Here is a 21027-nt window from a genome sequence, read left to right on the forward strand (position 1 = left end):
CTCCCTCTTGGGAGGGTACGGCATCATGTTGAATTTGTTCCAAAACTAACATGAAGAACCTGTAGCTGCTCCTGAAGCTTGGCCTATGTATGAAAGTTCATCCTGTTCTAGTTAATCTTAATATGTGACAAATTAAAACTACAGAGATGAAGCATATTTTACAATGTTTCTGAAGCCAGGTTTTACTTTTAACTGACAAACCGATTCTATGCATGTAACTGCAGACATAATAATGACAATGTCATATGCCTGACATCAGTGTTGACAGGAGTGTGTGCATTTTAAATGCGGTTGACACAAAGGTCGAGTACAATTTCACGACTTCTCTGAGAAAACTGTTCCTACTCTTATCCTTTGACAGTCTGAGCACCGAAGAAAACATCAACAACGCTTGGTAAAATGTGAGACTGTGATTTCTGCGACTTTTTTCACTTCATTTTCTTTACAATGATACTGTCCATTCTCTAGCCCAGAGGGTTGAGCGAGCTGGTAGACGAGCAGATGGAGTTCCAACTGAGAATGTTTGGGAGGGGGCTTCTAATTCCGGAATTTGTCTACAAACAACTTAGCGTATAAATGTATTACATGTTTCCGGAAGAATGTTACAGTTGGAATTCTTTTAGTACAATAATTGTCTAAATTTGTCCTTGGGGCATATATAGTGTCCGAAAATCTTGGTCAGGACAGGGTTTGGGAAATGACTAATATAATTTAACAAAATATTAAAAGAGTGTGTGTGTGTGTGTGTGTGTGTGTGTGTGTGTGTGTGCGCACTGAGGGTAAATGCCGAAGATCGATGGCGTATGAAAAGTGCCCTCCAACGTTTCATTTATTGATGTTGCATATCATACAGTTTAAAGTAAAGCACCCCATATTAGGTCAGTAGGACTGTAACGAGACTGCTCAGCAATAATACTTTGTAAGGGATGAAAGACTTAACGCCCGCGATAAGTTTTAAGAAACAATTGCTACCAAAACCCTAGAGGTTAGGAATCAATCACAGCCGTGATCATTCCTAACAGTGGGCTTATCTAGCCTAGCCTGCCATCTGTTGAAGCGCCAGAAAGTACTGACGCCAAACTGCACCGGTAGATGCCGGGCACACATCGTTGCTAAACGCTTGTTGCCGAGTTCTCGTTCTGCTCCGTAGTGAGCGGTTATAATCTTTCGGCGAAATTGTTGCTGCACAGTGTGTACATAAAGCATAGCACCCTTAAGTACTGTCTCTTTATACTATCAAACGATTCCTCGGGAGATCTGATGACCTTGAGGTAAGTGATTAGAAATTCTACAGTTCGGTAGTTTGTTGAAACTATACTGACGATGTGTTAATATATCCCCTTACTCATTCGCAGTTAACAGATAATCACAATATATAGAGAAAAATGACAAAGTCTATCAGGAATTTACCTGGGCGCCTTTGTTGCTCCTTGTTGGTAAAATCTAGTAACCTGTGTCAACAACACGACCGATCAACATATCTGCAGTATAAAGACTTGTAAACAGGGGTAATCCTCCATTTGCGTTTTCAGAATACAATATTCTTTGGGCAAGAGTTACGTACTGTCATCGTCCTCCACACTTCTTTCATAGATCCGAACCAAAATTGTCAGGTATGTGTATTACGTAATATGACTTTCCAAAGCAGTTATACAGAAAAGCGAGTTAAATATATTGTGAACACAGAGCTGTGGGTACACTAAATATTAATGTGCTACCCCAGCCTTATTTCGTATTCACATTTGGTGGCTTTCGATACTCAAATGGTTGCCTTCCAACTTACCCTAGATCCCAGGCTACGCTACACTACACATCACCACATATAAGGTTTTCAGGTTGATCACATCATCTCATACTAATCATTCTCTAAATTAACTGCCAGATATGTTCGCATACTAATCTTGAGCTAATCAACGTAAAATTAATTGTGTGCGTGAAATCATGTATAACAAAATAAATAGAATATATTACGGGGGGAGGGCGCAATTTACAGAATTAGCGTAGCTGAGCAGCTTTACGAAAGGGGGAAAATATTTCAACTACGGAACGCTGTCAGATGCACGCACAATCACTGTTGCCGCAAAACCACTACATACGCAACTGTGTAGCGGTGTCGTGAAATGACGAATATCAGCAAGAGTTAAACGAGCTGAAGCTGGATGCCAGCGAAATATGTAATGCAGAACAAACACGAACATACCCCAAAACGCCGCCCTTCTGTAGGTTTCCCCAGTCTGAGGGCAAATGGTAGAGAGCTCCACGTTTCAGAAGTCACGAAAGTCATGAATTCGCTGCTGGCTAGAAAATCGATAGGGTTAAAGTTAACTGGTACGAAGCACAGCGATGACGAGGTACAGTAAACCTGACGACTGTGACACGTATGAAACAATTCCATAAATGTTTATGACACCACCGAAAATGTCTACGTAGACAATACGGTGCCGGCTACGGAACTCTCAGCAAGGGCCTTGACGATACCTAACATTAATTTCGTATGTTCTGACAAGTAATTTTGGTAAAATTTAAAAGTTCACTAAATGAGCAGCCAGCCGTTGGGGACGTCTCTGCAACAGTCATTAACGGATGCTTCTGCAGCAGAAGGCTACAAGCACAGATCGCGTATTCCAACTGATTCACATTCTAGCAGTCGCTTGGAGAACAGCACAACAGTAAGCAGCACTGGCGCAGCCGGGATCTTTACCTTGTCAGTCGGCACACCATGAGTGCCTGCAGTGGTTGTTGCGCGGCTGCGATACCAAAGGCTCCGCTCAGCAGCGCAGAAATGTCGGGCGGCCTGAGAAAGGTCCTCTTCTCCAAAAACCGGAGGAAAACGTCTGCCGTTAGGCCTTCCAGTTTCGAAGCGGTGTCGGCGCACACAGTACCGTGTGCTGCTGTTCACTATCACACTCACTATCCGGACGGTCCACCGGGCGACAAGCGTCTTACGCTCCTGTACAAGACAAGTCCTGGCGCGGAATGGTAGCGGCCGGTTCGCAGCGGCATCCGATATATAGAACGGCTACTGCCGGCGGCTTCGCGTGATCACTGACCACCAGGCGCGCGGCGCGGTTCTGCCGGGTGCTGCCGGCCGGTGGTGGGGGGAGCGCCGGCGGGTGGTGGGGGTATCGGAAGTCGCGGGTAGGGGAGGGGAGTCGGCACTGCTCGACTCGGGCCGACAGCGGTAGGAAAATAACCTTCCTCTCGCTGGCAAAGGAGCCTACCACGCCCCACAATTAGCCCTTGCATCTGCAGTGGAGCCTAATGCGAATCTTTTGAGAAAGCGCTGTGTGCGCAGAATGTAATCCTGCGGTTCCTTATCGTTCCTTCACATACACAAGCTTCTCAACTGAAGCAGGAGCTCCCGCATGTGGTTTGCAGTAGATTATGTGTTTAAGAATAACAAATCGTCCATTGTATTTATACATTTATAATTTTTTTCTATGTTCGGCGGGTTTCTGAATCAAAATTCCATTCACAAGGGCTACAATGCAGATACAGACTCTGAAAATGTAGCAGGAGAGCTTCTGTGAAGTTTGGAAGGTAGGAGACGAGGTACTGGCGGAATTACAGCTGTGAGGGCGGGGCGTGAGTCGTGCACGGGTAGCTCTGTGGTAGAGCACTTGCCCGCGAAAGGCAAAGGTCCCGAGTTCGAGTCTCGGTTCGGCACACAGTTTTAATCTGCCAGGAAGTTTCGTATCAGCGCACACTCCGCTGTGAAAATTTCATTCTAGATTCTGAAAATGTAGTTTAGACTTCGAAAACGCGTTGGTAACTGAAAAAAAAAGTGATCAGAATCTAGCGACTGTATGCAGTTTGTTTTTCAGCAAGCAGCCGAGTGGAAACCACTCGGCTGGTAGAGATATCATTCATGCGAATGAATTTTTCTTCATTGTGCTGATTATTGGTTATGTTGCGCAAGAAAGCAAGTCAACTGTGGGCCGAAATACGGTGCTTTTCATAAAACTGCTTTCTTTCAACGGATATTCATCCGAAATACTTTTAAGTTTTAGGAGTCAACAGTTAAATGACTGACCGAGTTCCGACGTGTTCGTACTTCCCATTATGATGATCCTCAGGGCCGGTTTGAGGGCAATGTGACACAAACGGCTGCTTGAACCGTCGTCCCAAAGACCTCCTGTCAAGAGGATGGACATGCAAAGACTACTAGACTACTACTGCCACTGTCATTACTTATTTTTCAATTAACGTCACTAACTCTGCCAGAAGCACGGGTTTAGCTATACCGCATTTATTCTCCGATAAGGCGTGATTACATGTTGGTACAACGCGTTTTCCGCGCTATTCCGAGAATTGAACTTGAGCGACTGCTAACCCTGAACTGTACAACTGGTAGTGTAGCGATGTGGCAAACAATTTTCTGTTGAAATTTCATTTTCTTGGATACACCGAGAAGATAATATGCAATCTTTCTTACCCGTTATTCCTGTTAGCTGTTTATTTCCACTCTGGTAGTTTGAATCTATGAATTTCGCTAATAACTGATCATTCGCACACCCAACCAACCACATAAACAGCAATTGGCGTTCAGCCGTTCGGGTTTATTCGGCTCAGCTCGTATAGCCCCATCCCATTTTGTGTGCTGGAAACTTTCTTATTTTTAGATGTGATGGGGATTCCCTTGGCAGACACATCACACACGCATTCAAAAATCAACTTATGAATCGTTCGGAAATGAACTTAGAAGATGTTCAAAAACCAACAGGGAAGCGTTTCAAAATCATATGAACAATCGATAGACCAACATGCGCTGGATGCTAGACGCTTTGTGAAACAAGGTTTTTATTTTTCTTCAAGAATATGAATTTAGCACCCCATGAAATTGCCGCCCAGGGCAGATATCCCGGTTTGCGACCCCCTCCCCCCATCCAGATCCGGGCCTTTCTGGAACTGATCGTGCGCATACACAAAGCGAATCCTCAGCAAGTAAAGTGGTGATGACATGCTATTACTGTCAAGGAACTGCTATCACCGCTGCTAAGGAATTCTCAGTTACCGTTGTTTGCTTGGAAGCACGTTCTTCCGTTTGAGTGTTTTAGTAGAGAAGGAGATGGCGGAAACACTCTCAAAAGAGTCAAGTCTTACACGTGGATTGCAAGTATTAAGCATATTCGTAACTGTACGGCAGCCAAACATTTCCATTATCATTCTGCTTCGCACAATTAAATCAAGCATGCTTATTAGAATTTTCCTTCGTGGTTTCATCTACTTCTTTTATCTTACGCAGCTGTTCTGGTTCTGGATGTGCCTCAATGTTTTATGCCTGGGCAATTAAAGCTGTTTTTCGGTCTCTCCCAGCGACGTCTGGTATTGTTAACGTGTTGATTTTAGCATATAAAACATTAAAAAGAAAAATAAATATACGGAAATTATATCTACAATATAAGCCATAATTTATGCGATGGAACGTTACAAGTCAAACTAAAATAAACGAGTTACGTTATAAACCATAATAACATTAACGAACAATGCAAAAAATTAAGTAAATGGAGAAGTAGTGTGACTTTACAAGACCCGATATGTAAGCAATGTGACAAGTACAAATTCAGAGATAAGCAACGTCATAATTAGGAAATGCCATGTACAAAATGACATTGTAACAATTCAAAAGGTCACTCTATATACACTCCACTACTCCTCTTGTTTCTCCATTACACTAAGGTTACAACAGCCATCTCTCGGCAGTTCTTCGCACTAGGCTCATCCCACTACCGCTTTTTTTTTTCAGGGCTAGATAAAAACTAGTATTTTTTGAGGTGTCAATGCTAATGTGGGTGTGGATATATTTGAGATCATTCTGGAATAGCGAACAGATTCGTTACCGTGCTCAGAGGCCTGTGTATGGCAACGAGTCAGTTTGCCATAATATTACACCCTCTGGATGACGCTACCCAGCTGAACACCCAATACCAGTTGCTGACATTTTCAAAGGTAATGACGCCCTAGATGGTCTTTACGGGAAACAAGCTCTCTCCCAGTCAAAGTAGACTGGGTAAACAGTTAACAACTGCGTAGATTAATAAACTTCGAAACACTAACGACCCTGGAAGATTTATTTCTTGCCGTACCACATGTGAAGATTTCGCTTGCTCATCTCAGATAGTATTTTTATCTATACACGGGAAGTGGGCTGCCCGTTAATTCGAAAAATGTTGCCTTCTGTTAGTATCTGTGTTTCGTAACTTGCAGAAGGTGTACTGCTTTTGTGGCTATGGTTACGAATATAGGTGACTTCGATGTTTGTGACATTCGGTAAGTTGGCTTTTCCTGTTGGTAGTGTCCTAGTTATTAACGTTTGAAGCTCTGCAGTACTGACTCCGAACTTATTCTACTTCTTTGTTCAATGAAATGTATAACTTCACATTTTACTACGTATTTAACCCATTGCTGTCCGCCCCCGTTAGCTGAGTTGTCAGCGCGGCGGAATACCACGCTTAAGGGGCCCGGTTTCGATTACCGGCTGGAGCAGATTTTCTCCGCTCAGGGACTGGGTGTTGTGTTGTCCTCGTCACCATTTCATACCCATCTCCGACGCGCAAATCGCCCAATGTGGCGTCGATTGGAAGAAGTACTTGCCCTCGGCGGCCGAACTTACCCGTATGGGGGACTCCAGGCCCACAATGCCGTACGCACATTTCCATTTTCCAACCTATTGCTAATCCCTGCATTGGTCTGAACAGCATATTCGAGCATCTTTTTGAAGTACTCTGAGGTGACGTATTTTCCAGGGTGGTCATATAACGAATGACCGACTGAAACTGTCAACCAGCAATATGTTAAAGTTTTCGTGAAGCGCTAGGACACAGAGGGCAACTATTTTTCTGTTTCGCTAGTGCTCGTAACTTTCGTATCTATCGAGATAATGAACAAACAGTAACGTTTTAAATGTAAATACGTACTTTTTCATTACGATATGTAGTGGCAAGACCTTCATTACGATTTGCAGAGGAACTTGTTAAAAGCAGACGCAGGAAATTGCCGAATGGGAAAGCCAGTACTGCTTGTACAGCGTAATTTCACTAGTTTTCCCCTACAAATATCGGGGAAAGAGGCAGCTCCAGCGCTGCGTTGGCAGATTGACGTAATGACATTACGCACATTCCCCGCCTTTTACCAAGAAAGAATGCAGTGAAATCTCCAACAAACTTTGTATCACCACAGAATATATCACCACAGAATATTTCTTGAAAGCTCTGGGACGTCGTTAAACAACATTTGTACTTATACTAAAAATATCTCTGTAGGAAAGAGGTTGCGAGCAGAGCTCACACAGCAAAATACTCACCCACTGTATCTTTTCTTTCTTTTCTTTTGCTTGTGCCTTTCGTCCCGCAGATACGCAGGGTCGGCATGGTTAATCGGATGTGACAATGTTAGCTGAAGGGGTGGCTAGATGCCCTTCCTGCCGCCACCCCGTAGCCCCCGGGAAGGAATTAGTGTACCCCAACTGTCTGCGACTAGTGTAATCCATGGAAGAGTGCGAAAGTGTTCAGATGTCTGCGAGCCGTGTAACTGAGGCGGGACGTGGGGACCAGCCCGGTATTCACCTAGGGGGGTGCGGAAAACCGCCTAAAAACCACATCCAAGCTGGCCGGCACACCGGCCCTCGTCGTTAATCCGCCGGGCGGATTCGATCCGGGGCCGGCGCGCCTACCCGAGTCCAGTGGAAGCAGCGCGTTAGCGCCCTCGGCTAACCTGGCGGGTACTCACCCACTGTATCTCACCTGCAAATACCTCTTCTCGACATCTTCAACCGCGTCCAAAATATTGTAGACAAATTGCGGAACAAGACACCTGAAGTGATAAGGCGAGTGATAACGTCTAAGGAACTTACGTCCGGAAATGCATGTTTCCATTCCAGTGACCATTTTATTCCTGCATTCTACCGCCCTATACAGTGCACAGTACATTACTGTGGATCGAACAACATAGTTGCCCGCCAGATATTACTATCGTTCCCAAAGACGGTAGCGGTACGGCCCATTAGAACATAAGGACACATGAGAGGAAAATTAATCATATCAGAAAAATCACGCTAGTGCCGCGGAACGCGGCCTCTAGTGTTGATAACGGGCTCAACAGCGCGAGAAACAGAGTCCAGAAGATTCTTTAGGAATCCAGCTCAAGCCACTCACTGACGACTGGATCCTGCAGAGCTACGGGATTGACGGAATGCTGACTGATACCTTTCACCTACTGTTCCAATAGTCTGTTGGGATTAAGATTGGATGAATTACATATGTGACTGAGTACTGCAGTCTTATGACGAAGGCTGTTGTTATCTTGCAAGATGGAAGTGCCTACAGCAAATTCGTCACGAAATATGCAGAAGGAAGAGGAGCATTTGGTTACCAAAAATGTTGAAGTAAACATCCTAGATTATGTAATATGAATGAGTGGACCCAGTTCATGATACGAAAAATGCCTCCAAAACATCACAGAACCAATTCCGGCCTGAACTGCACCCTCCAGAATTGCGGGTTAATCGCCTCACTGGCATATCAGTGCACTTGTCGCCCTGCGTCAGTTGAAAAGAGGCAAAATCGCTACTTGGAGGGCCACTACACGCCTCCAGTCAGCTACTATCCAGTCTATGTTGTTTAGGCCGTTGAAAACGTGCAGGCTTATGAACCACTGAGAACACTGGGCTTTGCGAAGCACCCGAATCCATCGTATGCAACTTTCTTCGCAACGTTTGCTTGAAAAATGGTTGGTTCAATTCTGCATTCACTGACAGCACCAATTTCTGTTGCATTTGAATCCGATCATCATTGACACGGCGCAAAGTGGTTCAGAACGGCCTAATCCCTGGCGAAAACTAGAAAAGTGAGAATAATAATTCCAAAATTTCCAATTTTAGGTTTTTGGGGTCACTGATTACGAATTTAATATCAAAATTATGAAATTCAAGATGGCGGACATTTGGGAAAAATTATAACTTCATCGGTCCGAAAATTTGCACCATTGGGTTTTCGGAGTCGCTAATTACGAATTTGATATTAGATTCATAACATCTGAAATTCCAAAATGAAAAACAATTTTGTAGAATACGTAAATTTCTATTTTATTTTACGTACATATTTCCATACAATACATTTGATTAATTAAAAATCATAATCTGGCTCAGATGAATCCGTCGTACATTTTATTTAAAATCTTTATTCAAATGCTACACCGTTGCAATAATATACCGCACTTACCTCCACAATACTTAAGAAAGAGATAGAAAACATCCATACCTAGGACCTTTCAAGCTTCAGGTATAGAAAGTTGAGAGGAGAATACTGCCATTAGTCACAGTACGTAATGCGCACGACAGTGTGCACGGCAACACTAAAATCGTTATTATTCAAAATGGACAACTTTCGGGCAGCTAATTCTTGAAAATTTCATTAATAGATAGTTCAATAAACATGTCCCTGTCAATGCCTGTGTTAAATTTTTTTGTATCGACAGAAATGTATTTCTAAAGAAGCGAAACAACATGATAATCACGACTACCTTTAGCATGACGTTTCATAAACAACAACAAACATTTTCGAAAATTGAAGTACATAAAATGTTTCTACAAGGCTTCATCAACATTTTCCATTTTGGAAAATAGGAATCGGTCGCCTTGTTGTAAAATTCTGTACGACTTTCTGAAGCAGTGTATAACTGGGCACTGAAGCATCGCGCATGTGTTTCTACAAGGGGGCAACTTACGACTGCCGCAGGGAAGCAGTTGTACAATATTGTGACCTCTGCTTATACAATCTGAATGCCCCATACTCCCTCTATAAGAATCCATTCCAAACACATCGATCTTTCAACCTTCATTTCTCGACTTTTGACCACGGAATCGGCCGTTCTGAACCACTGTGCAGCATGACACTCGTTTAAGGTCCCTTAGCTTAGGATCTTAGGCTGTGTTAGATGTGCCCTATTCCTTCTAGAGAGCTTGTGTAGTTCGCATTGATACACCAACAAATCGTACAACTTTTCACGTCGACCATCTCATTACGCTGACTGCATACAACCGTCTGCCACACAGACACTACATCAGTGCCATGAGTTACGTCAGCAGTGGAGGACCACACCACCGCATGGTCGGGCATGGATGTGTGTGTTGTCCTTAGGTTAGTTAGGTTTAAGTAGTTCTAAGTTCTAGGGGACTTATGACCTCAGCAGTTGAGTCCCATAGTGCTCAGAGCCATTTGAACCACCGCATGGTACCACTTGTAAACCGTCTGCAGCGCTCACTTCTGAGGAAGTGACTAATATTTGGTCCGGTTGTTCAGTTGTTCCTTACGCTTTCAGGATCGTCGTCTGTGGGATGCCGCGTAGTTGCACTTGTAGCGGACACTGACTCCCCAGTTGGGAGGAGTGACTGACAGTACAGAGGGTCACGTAGGTGCAACGTAACTATACTCAAATCAGTTCCACTCTCTGGTAGAGAACCGTACACTGAAATGCACCGGACAGTTTGCTGCACTGTTTGAATAAAATGAATTCAAGCATGGAAATCATGGGTTTACAGACGCATGTTCATTTTTCTCTTGGTGATCGTTTCCCGCAGTTTCCACTGTCCAGGATTCATATTAGCTTGAAGTTTGAGCTGCCCTAACGCCGAGGATTGGTTTGAACAGAGCACTGTTTTACAAGACACTGTCCTACTGGAATTGTGTAGCTCTTGACTTTTGAACTGACAGATTCAGTCAGTTATAATGGAAGCTACAGATAAAAGTGGACTCCAAACACGGTGGAAAGTGGCATTTTTCACGTTAACAGTTCATTGCTGCAGGTGAAACACGCGATCTGTGACAGAAAAAGTATTCTAGGACCGCCCGAATGTTGGATCTTTCAATATGTTGTGTGACATCCACTAAGCCACAGAGTCACACCCTGTAAACTTGCTCTGACGTGTACTGAAAAATATCTGCGAGTGTGCATCGTGAGAATGTAGTGTTCTCTGTGCAGAGTATTTGGCGGCGTGTTATCGCCCGCGGGCTATTTGTGGTGCGGGAGGAACTTGCGTGGGCGGCGCGGAATGCCGGCTACAGCCTGCTACCATCAGTTCGAGGTTCTGCTGTCGTTAAAGCACTGGACTCGCATTCTGGAGAGGCGTGGTTTAAATCCTCAAACCTTGTTTCCGGTCTCTCCCTTAAACCACTAGAGACAAATTCTGGTATGTTTCCTTTGACAAGGACATGGATTACCAGTCCCATATTTGTCTCACTGAGGCTTGTGCTAAGCCTCTAATTACTTCTGCGAGTTACAAATCCAAACTCCACATCGGTCTTCCGAGTTTCCTTAATGGTTGTACAAAACAATGGTACACCTGCTTAAACGCGCGCGCGCACACAGTGTGTGATGATTGTAAACTTAGAGAGGTTAAGTAAATGGATTGAAACAAGTAAAACTACTATTCACTATGTACTTATACTGAACTCGTGCCCTTTTCAAAGCAACCACCTATGCACGAAAAACCTAAATTTTGATTGCTGAAACCGACTCGTCCAGAACGCAAGTTCAATAGTATCGTACAAAAATGCCGCGGCCAAATTGAAGTCGCATTTCACTGACTGCTAAGGTGTCTGCAGGTTTCCGTCACCATCCGTGTTCCATCCGACCTTGTGCTCCGTCTCCAAGGTTCTCATCGACGTTGGAATGTTACACCCCAACCAACCTTCCTTCCTTCCTTCCTTTCAGCTTTACGTACACTACCCCTTTCTCGGAGTTTGTTGCTCTACACCGTTAACAGCTCAAGAACCGGCTTCACTTGCTAATGTTGAGAGCTGTTCCTGCGTGAGAACTTTTCACAAAGTAGACGTAAAAGAAGAGGTCAAAAAATTCGAAAAACACTGCAAGTGTGTAGCTAGAGTTGGAACTGATCGCTTCAATCACTATAAGAATTTACGGAAACGCTCATGGCACTTTCTATGGAGCAACTGTGGTGTCTCATAGTTGTGTCAACTGTAATGAAAACTTCAAGAATAAAAATTAATTCCGATTTATTCGTACTCCCATTCATTGCACTTAATCAACAATTATGCATTTAAATGTTATTGCAAAGTCTCATAAACTTATTACCGTACAATGGCGAAAACTGTGTATCAATATCCTTGCGAGTGAAACTTCCTGGCAGATTAAAACTGTGTGCCCGACCGAGACTCGAACTCGGGACCTTTGCCTTTCGCGGGCAAGTGCTCTACCAACTGAGCTACCGAAGCACGACTCACGCCCGGTACTCACAGCTTTACTTCTGCCAGTACCTCGTCTCCTACCTTCCAAACTTTACAGAAGATCTCCGCTGCAGAGTGAAAATCTCATTCTGGAAACATCCCCAGGCTGTGGCTAAGCCATGTCTCCGCAATATCCTTTCTTTCAGGAGTGCTAGTTCTGCAAGGTTCGCAGGAGAGCTTCTGTAAAGTTTGGAATGTAGGAGACGAGGTACTGGCAGAAGTAAAGCTATGAGTACCTGGCGTGAGTCGTGCTTCGGTAGCTCAGTTGGTAGAGCACTTGCCCGCGAAAGGCAAAGGTCCCGAGTTCGAGTCTCGGTCGGGCACACAGTTTTAATCTGCCAGGAAGTTTCATATCAGCGCACACTCCGCTGCAGAGTGAAAATCTCATTCTGGATCCTTGCGAGTGTATTACTTTTCGTGAAATCTGGATTAGTAGCTTGGCAAATTCACGATCAGTTAAACGTCTCTATAAAGCCTGCATTGCTCAAGTGGCGTTAAGATATAGGTGTAGGAGTCCATCTATGTGTCTTTTCTTTTTTATCAAACTGGAAAACCGTAGCGGGTTTACACGGGATGATGCTATTAAATGTGTGTGTTCTTACCTGTCTCTGTTTAGCCGACTACTAAAGATCGGGGGTGGGAGGAGGGGGGGGGGGGAAGGTAAGGCTTTAACGAACAACCTTTATTAGCGTGCACTCTTTTCATATACGAAAAGCACTGTCATAAATGATTATATAGACATAAATTCTAGGATTGATATGGGATCGAAGTCTAAACTTTTGGACTTGCAGGTTGACTGACACACGTCACAGCAATCTTGTCATGTTCTATTATTGTGCTGGTCGTGCGCTGCTTGACACAGTCGTCTCCATTAAATATGGACGAGTAACACAACAAATCATATTAATTTGTACGAACAGGTGAGGTCGGTTGTAGAGAAGAATGGTCTATTTCGATTTATTGGAAGAATCATAGGGAAATGTAGCTTGTCTATATAGGAGATCGCGTACATAATATTGTGCGACACATTCCCGAGTACTGCTAGTGTGTTCGGGATTCCCACCACGGTGGATTAAATTAAGACGGCGAAGCAATTCTGAGGCATACCGCTGCATGCGTTACCGCTAGGTTCGATCAACACGTGAGTATTCCGGAAACGTTCTGTGAACTGAAATGGCTATCACTGGATGGGAGAAGACGTTCTTTTCGCGAAACATCATTGAAAAAAATTTAGAGAATCGAGATTTGTGACAGACTGCAGAACGATCCCCCTGGCATCAATACACATCTCGCGTTACGAAACGAGAAGACAAGATAAGAGAACTCTGGTCTCGTATGGAACCATATAGACAGTTCCTTTCCCTCGCTCCATTTGAGAGTGGAGCAGAAAAGAGAAGGACAAGCAGTGGTACTAGGTACCCTCCGCCATGTATCGCGTGGTGGCTTGCGGATTATGTATGCAGACGTAGATAACGACAGATAGGGGAATTGGCGGTTACGATTCCCCCTTGCTCTACGCCTTCTGCAGCCGGTATACGCCTCGCTTGCAACCAGTGCAACATTCCCCTTTTGCTTTTCTTGTACACCGTCTAAAACGAGTTTTGCCAGCTCACTGCACCCAGTTCAGTTTTTAGCAGCGCATTTACATAACCGGTTTGTGCAGCTTCCTGAACGTAATTAGTAGCAGTGTGGCAGAAAAAGGCTTCACGGCGGCCAGTTTCGCAAACAGGTTTACCCGCGCGGAGACACGAAATGTCATCCGCCTGTTGGTGTAACCATAGGCAACGCCGGCTGCAAAGCATACTCGGCAGCCTGTACGTATTACGAGCGCTTTAACCGGCGCATGATGTGGCGAACGATGGTCAAGGTCGCACTCGTGTAGACCGCCTGGTATTCAAGTCGCTTATAAATAAAAGCACTCCGTCTTCAGGCCACAAGTGGCCCATCGGGACCATCCGACCGCCGTGTCATTCTCAATAAATAAGGGCGCACAGTATTGTTGGCTTAAAGGCCAGCTTAAGAAATGCGACCTTGACTAGCGTCCATTCTTAAGCGCGACTTCTGGGACGGGCTTCACATGACGAATGAATAAGACTGCGATCGTCTAGACCGCATCGAAGTATTACAGATACATATAAACTAGCCCGTAGGAAAGCAGACTCGTCCAAGATACAGCACGCCTATTCGACCGTCGAGTATTATGGCCATTAACGATTCTTTTACTCCTGCCGGTGATTACCAGATGACTAATTTCAAATTATTACTAGGTTCCGTCACAGTTAATTTCGAGCGTCAGCTTCATTTGACGTACTGAAGGAGAAATTTTCGTTAAGCCCTGTCTAGTTTAAATGCCAAGGTCAACGGGCACGCAAAGCAGCGTACTTCGTACCGTGAGGGTACACCTCGATGGGGTGTAGGTGATTCCGCACGAATATACACCTCGATGGGGTGTAGGTGATTCCGCACGAATATACACCTCGATGGGGTGTAGGTGATTCCGCACGAATACAAAGTCGCACGGGCGTTGTTCGAAACACTCGCCAAGAGGGTAGTTTAAATGGCTCTGGGCACTAGAGCGTTCAGTTCGATTATGTGGTTCTTTCAGGATGAGATTTCTAATACCACATTAAGCACAGTGACTGCCTCGGCAGCTGACCAGTCGGCGTATGCGACTGCCATCACGAGGATCCAGGTTCAATTCACAGCACTGCCTGTGTTTTTCCCTTTGTGGGAGGTATGGAATAAGGTGCCTTATCTCATTGGACCAGCTGAGGAAGTACTTGAGAAAGAAGCGGCTCCTAGATCTGTAGTGCAGACAACGGCTATGAGAGCATTGTGCTAGCACCATGCCCTTCGGTACAGCATCCAAATAACGTCACATGCCAGAGGATAATGCGGAAGCCGCTGGGCCTCGCTTGCTCCTCTGATCCTCATCGCAGAATAGTAGTGTACCTACATCTATAACAATTCTGAACTGGAAACATGTAAAGTGTACTGTTCGCAAGGACTGTTAGGGTGTACTACGTCCGCTGCTGGCAGTATGCTTTTCCTTGACTGTGCTAACTACGCTAGTGGGACAAGGACACTCCGAAGCAAGTCTCTCACGGATAAATTTTACCCACAATTTATAGTCAGATATCGATGGACAGATAGTTTTGAGCAACAACTTCGCAGTTTGTGTAGCCTCTCCTGATTAAGACGCCGTTCTGCAAGAGCAGAGACGAACGTACAGATTTCACATACCATCTGGTCCATCTTTTGTCGTAGCTGATCACGGGATGGTGGCAGTAACCATACCATCAGATTCTGCCCATCAAGTCTCAACCGTAGCAAATGGAGAGCAGGTCTGATGATAATACATGCCAGGGGTCCATAACAGGTGGCGAATATTGTGGTTAGGATAGAAAGTACGTTCACGACTTGATTCTGCGAGAAGAGCATATCTCCTTGACTTTAAGGGAATAGTAACAGAATGGAACTGGATGTCATTCTGAACAGATGATTCAGTATGTCATTGCCGTTCAAAATGAAGCAGATGACACGTAACAAGTTGTATACTAGAGCTTGCGGACCCTACTGTAGTACACCCAGGAACGTTGGGATTACATAATCCGGCAGAGGCCAACAGTGTGTAAACAACAACATGTTCACGGGCTGGTCTGAGGAAGACTCCACAAAGACCAGCGACACCAAAATCGCCGCACTATTTTTCCTACGCCGAGGACGTGTCCGCAAGTGAGAGGGACACACATTCTTCCGCTCCACCAGCGGGACAGAACGACTCCAAGCAAGCAGTTCAGTTTACATTCGGCTTAAGTGAGAAACGAGCTCAGCGATCAACCAAGCCGTGGTCATCGGTACGCCCTCGAGCGACCATCCAATGTTACTCTTTGGACTTTGCGTCTAAGTAATTATTTAAATCTCTCTTAAATTCGGACTTACCGTCTTTCTATCTTATCTTCACGAGATCAATCGTATAAACTGTGACTTAAATACAAGTTTGATTTTTGGTAAAACTGACAATGGTAGTTACGTAGCCACCTTTGGGGAAAATAATAATTCAGGGCGTGCATTACTGCACTCGATGATTGCCGTCATAACATAAATACACGATGATGACGCGCCAATCGTGCTATGGCGACTGCATGCCTTGTGCCGTGGCGCTCGATTCGGCGGAAGCTGGTTCAAAACTTGGGTGACCAAAACTTTTCACCGGCAGGATTTAACGGCAAGATGAAGAGAGAAGGTGCCGAGCTCCGTGATCATAATTGTACGTCAGAACTCAAAAGTTAAATTCCAATCTCAGTTAAATTCCAATCTCCGCCGCAGTCTGTCATGGAGTGGGGTCATGTGACACTTCACTGTCTTGATGGCGATGCGTCCGTTGGAGCGAGACGTTCAACTCATCGGCCCTTATGGAACGTTTCGAGAGGAGCTGGCAATGTGCCGGCATCCATGAAACTGTTACGCTAAAAATCCATTTTTCAAAAGATCTCGCATGCCGTTAAAAATGTACATTTAAAACAAAAATATGGTCGCTTCAATGTCTAGATATATTACTTCAGAGTTTTGGCCACACGGAAAAATATTCACACGTTTGGTTACTATCACCTGCTGAAACTTTGTTTCCAGAAACTTATAAAATGCTTGAAGAGGTGGCCACGATCGTTGGATGACCTTTGTAAGAACACGCCACGAAATGTTGCAGCAAATGATTTTAATAGTTTACAGTCGACGATTATAGGCACCAACAAAAATAAAAATAAAAGTGGAGGTCGGGAAGAGGTTTTGAGATGACAATACGCACTTACAGAATTATTAAAGCGTAAGTTGGCGAGCGCTTTCTTAACTTCGCATATTTCCCTTCTATCGTTTTAAAGGCAACCATGATCATAAATCATTGCACTCTTCAAGCGTAAAAAAGCAGAAGTCGTCAACACTCCGTGCGCCATTCAACTATGGCATGCACAAACGTCCGTTTAAAGTCAGTGCGCAATCGTTAAATACAAGATGCGTTCACTAAAATATTACAACCGCAAAGGAATCAAATGCTTCAAATGGCTCTGAGCACTATGGGACTCAACTGCTGAGGTCATTAGTCCCCTAGAACTTAGAACTAGTTAAACCTAACTAACCTAAGGACATCACAAACATCCATGCCCGAGGCAGGATTCGAACCTGCGACCGTAGCGGTCTTGCGGTTCCAGACTGCAGCGCCTTTAACCGCACGGCCACTTCGGCCGGCGCAAAGGAATCCCTTATGCCAAATAAGCATGCACTTTTCCTCTAGTTCTCAAACAGAGAGGTGCTGCAGTGATTAAGGCGCTGGTCTCGGGTTAGTGTGGAGTGGAGAGAAAATCCTGTCCTGACATTTTGACTGAGGTGGCCCGTTGTTTCTCTCAAACACTTGAGGGCAATGTTGATAGATTATCTCTAAAATAACGCCACGCTGACATCCTTCCCTATCCTACGTATTTACTGAACTGACTATGAACAAGAAAAAATGGTCCAAATGGCTGAGCACTATGGGACTTAACATCTGAGGTCATCAGTCCCCTAGAACTACTTAAACCTAACTAACCTAAGGACATCACAAACATCCATGCCCGGGGCAGGATTCGAACCTGCGACCGTAACAGTCGCGCGGTTCCAAACTGTAGAGCCTAGAACCGCTCGGCCACCTCGGCCGGCAAAAATGTGTGGTGTTTGTTGTAGTACTGACAGGGAGCTTTATACATGGCTCGACAGTGTTCTCTACGTTACATAGGCCTACGTAGGATGACTAGTTGTTCAATTCATGTGTGTGAATCCGCGAAAGAATCAGTAGGAAATAGTGAACGTCGCGCAGTATAGTGATACAACTAACGGGTAACGCTTCTACTAGACGTCCATCAGATTCATTACCAACGGCAAAAGAAACAGTCAATATTTTGTATCATCGCATCAAATGTACCATCACGCCGAATAAAGCTGTTTTAGAATTCTGGTACACGTTTTATACTCGCTTATTACGAAATTTATGAAGACCAAAAATCTCCTGTCCAAAAATCAACGTGGTCTCTGAAAACAACGACGTGTGAAACTCAGCTCGCTCTGTTCGTCTACGAGAACCAGGATGCAGTAGATACGTGCGCCCTAGTCGATGTCGTGCTCCTTGGCCTCAGGGAGGCATTCGATACAGTTCCGCATTGCCGTCTAATGAACAAAATATGAGCGTGCGGGTATCACGCCAGCTCTGTGTGTAGTGACGACTGGGCCTCAACATAAACTAATATAATGTACAGTGCGTAATTATTCTACGACTGCAGATGATCCACAGAGAGCAGTCACGTCCGGTAAATATCTAGAAGTTATAAATTGGAACGACCAGATTAAACTAATCGAGGGAAGGCAGATGTCAAACAGATTCATTGGAAGAATCCTCCGGAAATGTTGCCCACTCAAAAAAAGAGTTACACAGCCCTCGTTAAATACTGCTCGTCGGTCTGGGATGCATACCACATAGGACTGATAGAGGAAATAAAGAAGATCCAAAGAAGAGTAGCGTATTTCGTTACAGGTTCATTTCGTAAGCGTGAATGCGTGACAGAGGTGCTCATCCACATCCAATGATTGATGCTCCAAGGCAGGTGCTCTGCGTCACGGTGTAGCTTACTGTTAAAATTCCGAGGGAGTATATTCCTAGAAGAGTACATGTATCTCGCGAAAAGATCACGAAGGTAAGTTCGAGCTCACACGGATCTCTCCGTAGACCATTCGCGGCTGGAACGGGGAAAGTGGCATAGCGCTGGATTATGCAGCGGCCACCATGTGTGAGAGCACAAGGTTGCATAATTGCGGCTGCTGCGCAGTTCGCCGCGGTGCGTGTACTTGTGCGAGCGCCAGCGCCCACTACGCTCCACCTTGACCTTGACCTTGGCGCGGAGCAGCGGGACAACGCAGGGCGCGAAGCGAAGAGTTGCGCAACCTTGCTCCAGCAAAGCCCTCCTTGGCGGCCGCGCTCGCTTTCTACACATAGCCTATTCTTGCTACCTCCCTCCCCGCCCCTTCCACTGTGCCTCTCCCCCAGAGTACATGTAAAAAAATAGGCAACAGACTTATTCGCCGCGAGAGCTGCGGAGTAGCGCGGTAGATTGCTAACCGGTACTTCTACCATTTCAAAAATTTCTGATAATGATTTGTATTTTTGACAGATAAACGTGAAGATGCGTCTATACTCACGCGAAACCAGTAGTTGAGAATAAAGCATCTTCATAAAGCTACGTGGCTTCTCTGGAAACATCTCATCACACTACAATTTTAATTGCTGTAATTTTTATGATAATTTGAATGGGTGTTGAGTGTTGTTATTGTTACGTGTAACTGGTGACTTCACAATTGCATTCAACAAGTAAACCTGCCGTTATTAATGCATTGGGACGACGCTCTTATGCTCACCGCCGCCGTTGTTGTAGTAGTAGTAGTAGTAGTAGTAGTAGCTGTTGTTGAGACCTTCAGTCTGAAGGCTGCTTTTATACATTCTGATCAACTGTCTACGGAGCTACTCCACACTACATCTGTTTGACCCAGTTATTCATCTACCCATCTAACCTTGAGGACAGCCGCGCTAGGGCGCCATGTCACGGGTTGTGCGGTCCCACCCGCCGGAGGTTCGAGTCCTCTCTTAGGCATGTGTGTGTTGTTCTTAGCATAAGTTAGTTGAGTAGTGTGTAAGTCTAGGGACCGATGACCTCAGCAGTTTGGTCCCTTTAGGAATTCACACACATTTGAAAAAAAAAATATTTTTTCCTTCAGCATTCTTCTGTAGCACCACATTTTAAAAGCTTCTTTTCTCTTCATGTCTGATCTGCTTGTCGTTCATGTTTCGCTTACATAAAAAGGTACTCCCCAGAACAATACCTTCTGAAAAAGACTTCCTCCAGATGTTAACAGGTTTCTCTTTTTCAGAAAGTTAGGAATACAGTATCTCACTATTTCTCGCTTAACTCGCCTCAATGCATCGAGTGTGAAGTATTTTCTGCCTACGATTTACAATGAATTTAAAAAGTGACTGCAATACAGTGTAGGAGGTCATGTGTGCAATTAGCAACTACCGCCAGCATCGTCATTAGCGCACAAGTCCAACTGGACCAAGATAGTGAAGGAAATTGGCCATTTTTAAATAGCCATCCAGGTATTTTCCCAAGTCACTCTGGTGACCTGTGGACATCCTATGTTAGGACAGTCTGACACGAATTCGTCGTTATCTGCAGTAACTGCTTTTGGGTTGCACTTGGCTGCACCCTCTGCAGCATCTTGCACACCTTCAACGCATTCGTTTACTAGTCTCCTTAATGATTTATCACAGCGATTACAATTAGACTGTTTCCTCCCTTCTACTTTTCTAATCAGTTACTATAAATTAATTCAAATGTTAAGCTGTTAGCTATCGTTCCTCCTCCTCAAAGGGGGATCAGTTTTATGAGGAGAAAGTGAGAGGGAAAAAGGAGGAGGTGGGGGGGGGGGGGTGAGATATTGACATTTATTTTCCAAGGTATGGGAAACTTATGATTACATTCCTCATTACGGGACTTGGGCATTTTCTTTTTTTCGTTTCGTTGGCAGGAGGTTCATACTTGAGCATTGTGAAGTTGGATGTGCCTGCTACATATAAGATGGCTACGCAGTGAATGTTTACGCCGGTCTAGAGTGCAGACCGAAATACATCAGCGGCATCAGTTCCACGACTGTTACGTAATGTGTTTGCTACGCCAAAAGTATAGGAAGCAGGGAAAAAACGATTAAG

General features: G+C 44.7%; 1 protein-coding gene across 1 annotated transcript in view; it reads right to left on the reverse strand.

The window, feature by feature from the left end:
* The window catches only part of LOC126204180 (protein FAM13A), a 106208-nt gene that overhangs the window by 13146 nt on the left and 72035 nt on the right, over positions 1-21027 (reverse strand). The gene's annotated exons all lie outside the window — the stretch shown is intronic.

This window comes from Schistocerca nitens, chromosome 9, assembly GCF_023898315.1.
Source record: "Schistocerca nitens isolate TAMUIC-IGC-003100 chromosome 9, iqSchNite1.1, whole genome shotgun sequence".
Taxonomy (NCBI): Eukaryota; Metazoa; Arthropoda; class Insecta; order Orthoptera; family Acrididae; genus Schistocerca; species Schistocerca nitens.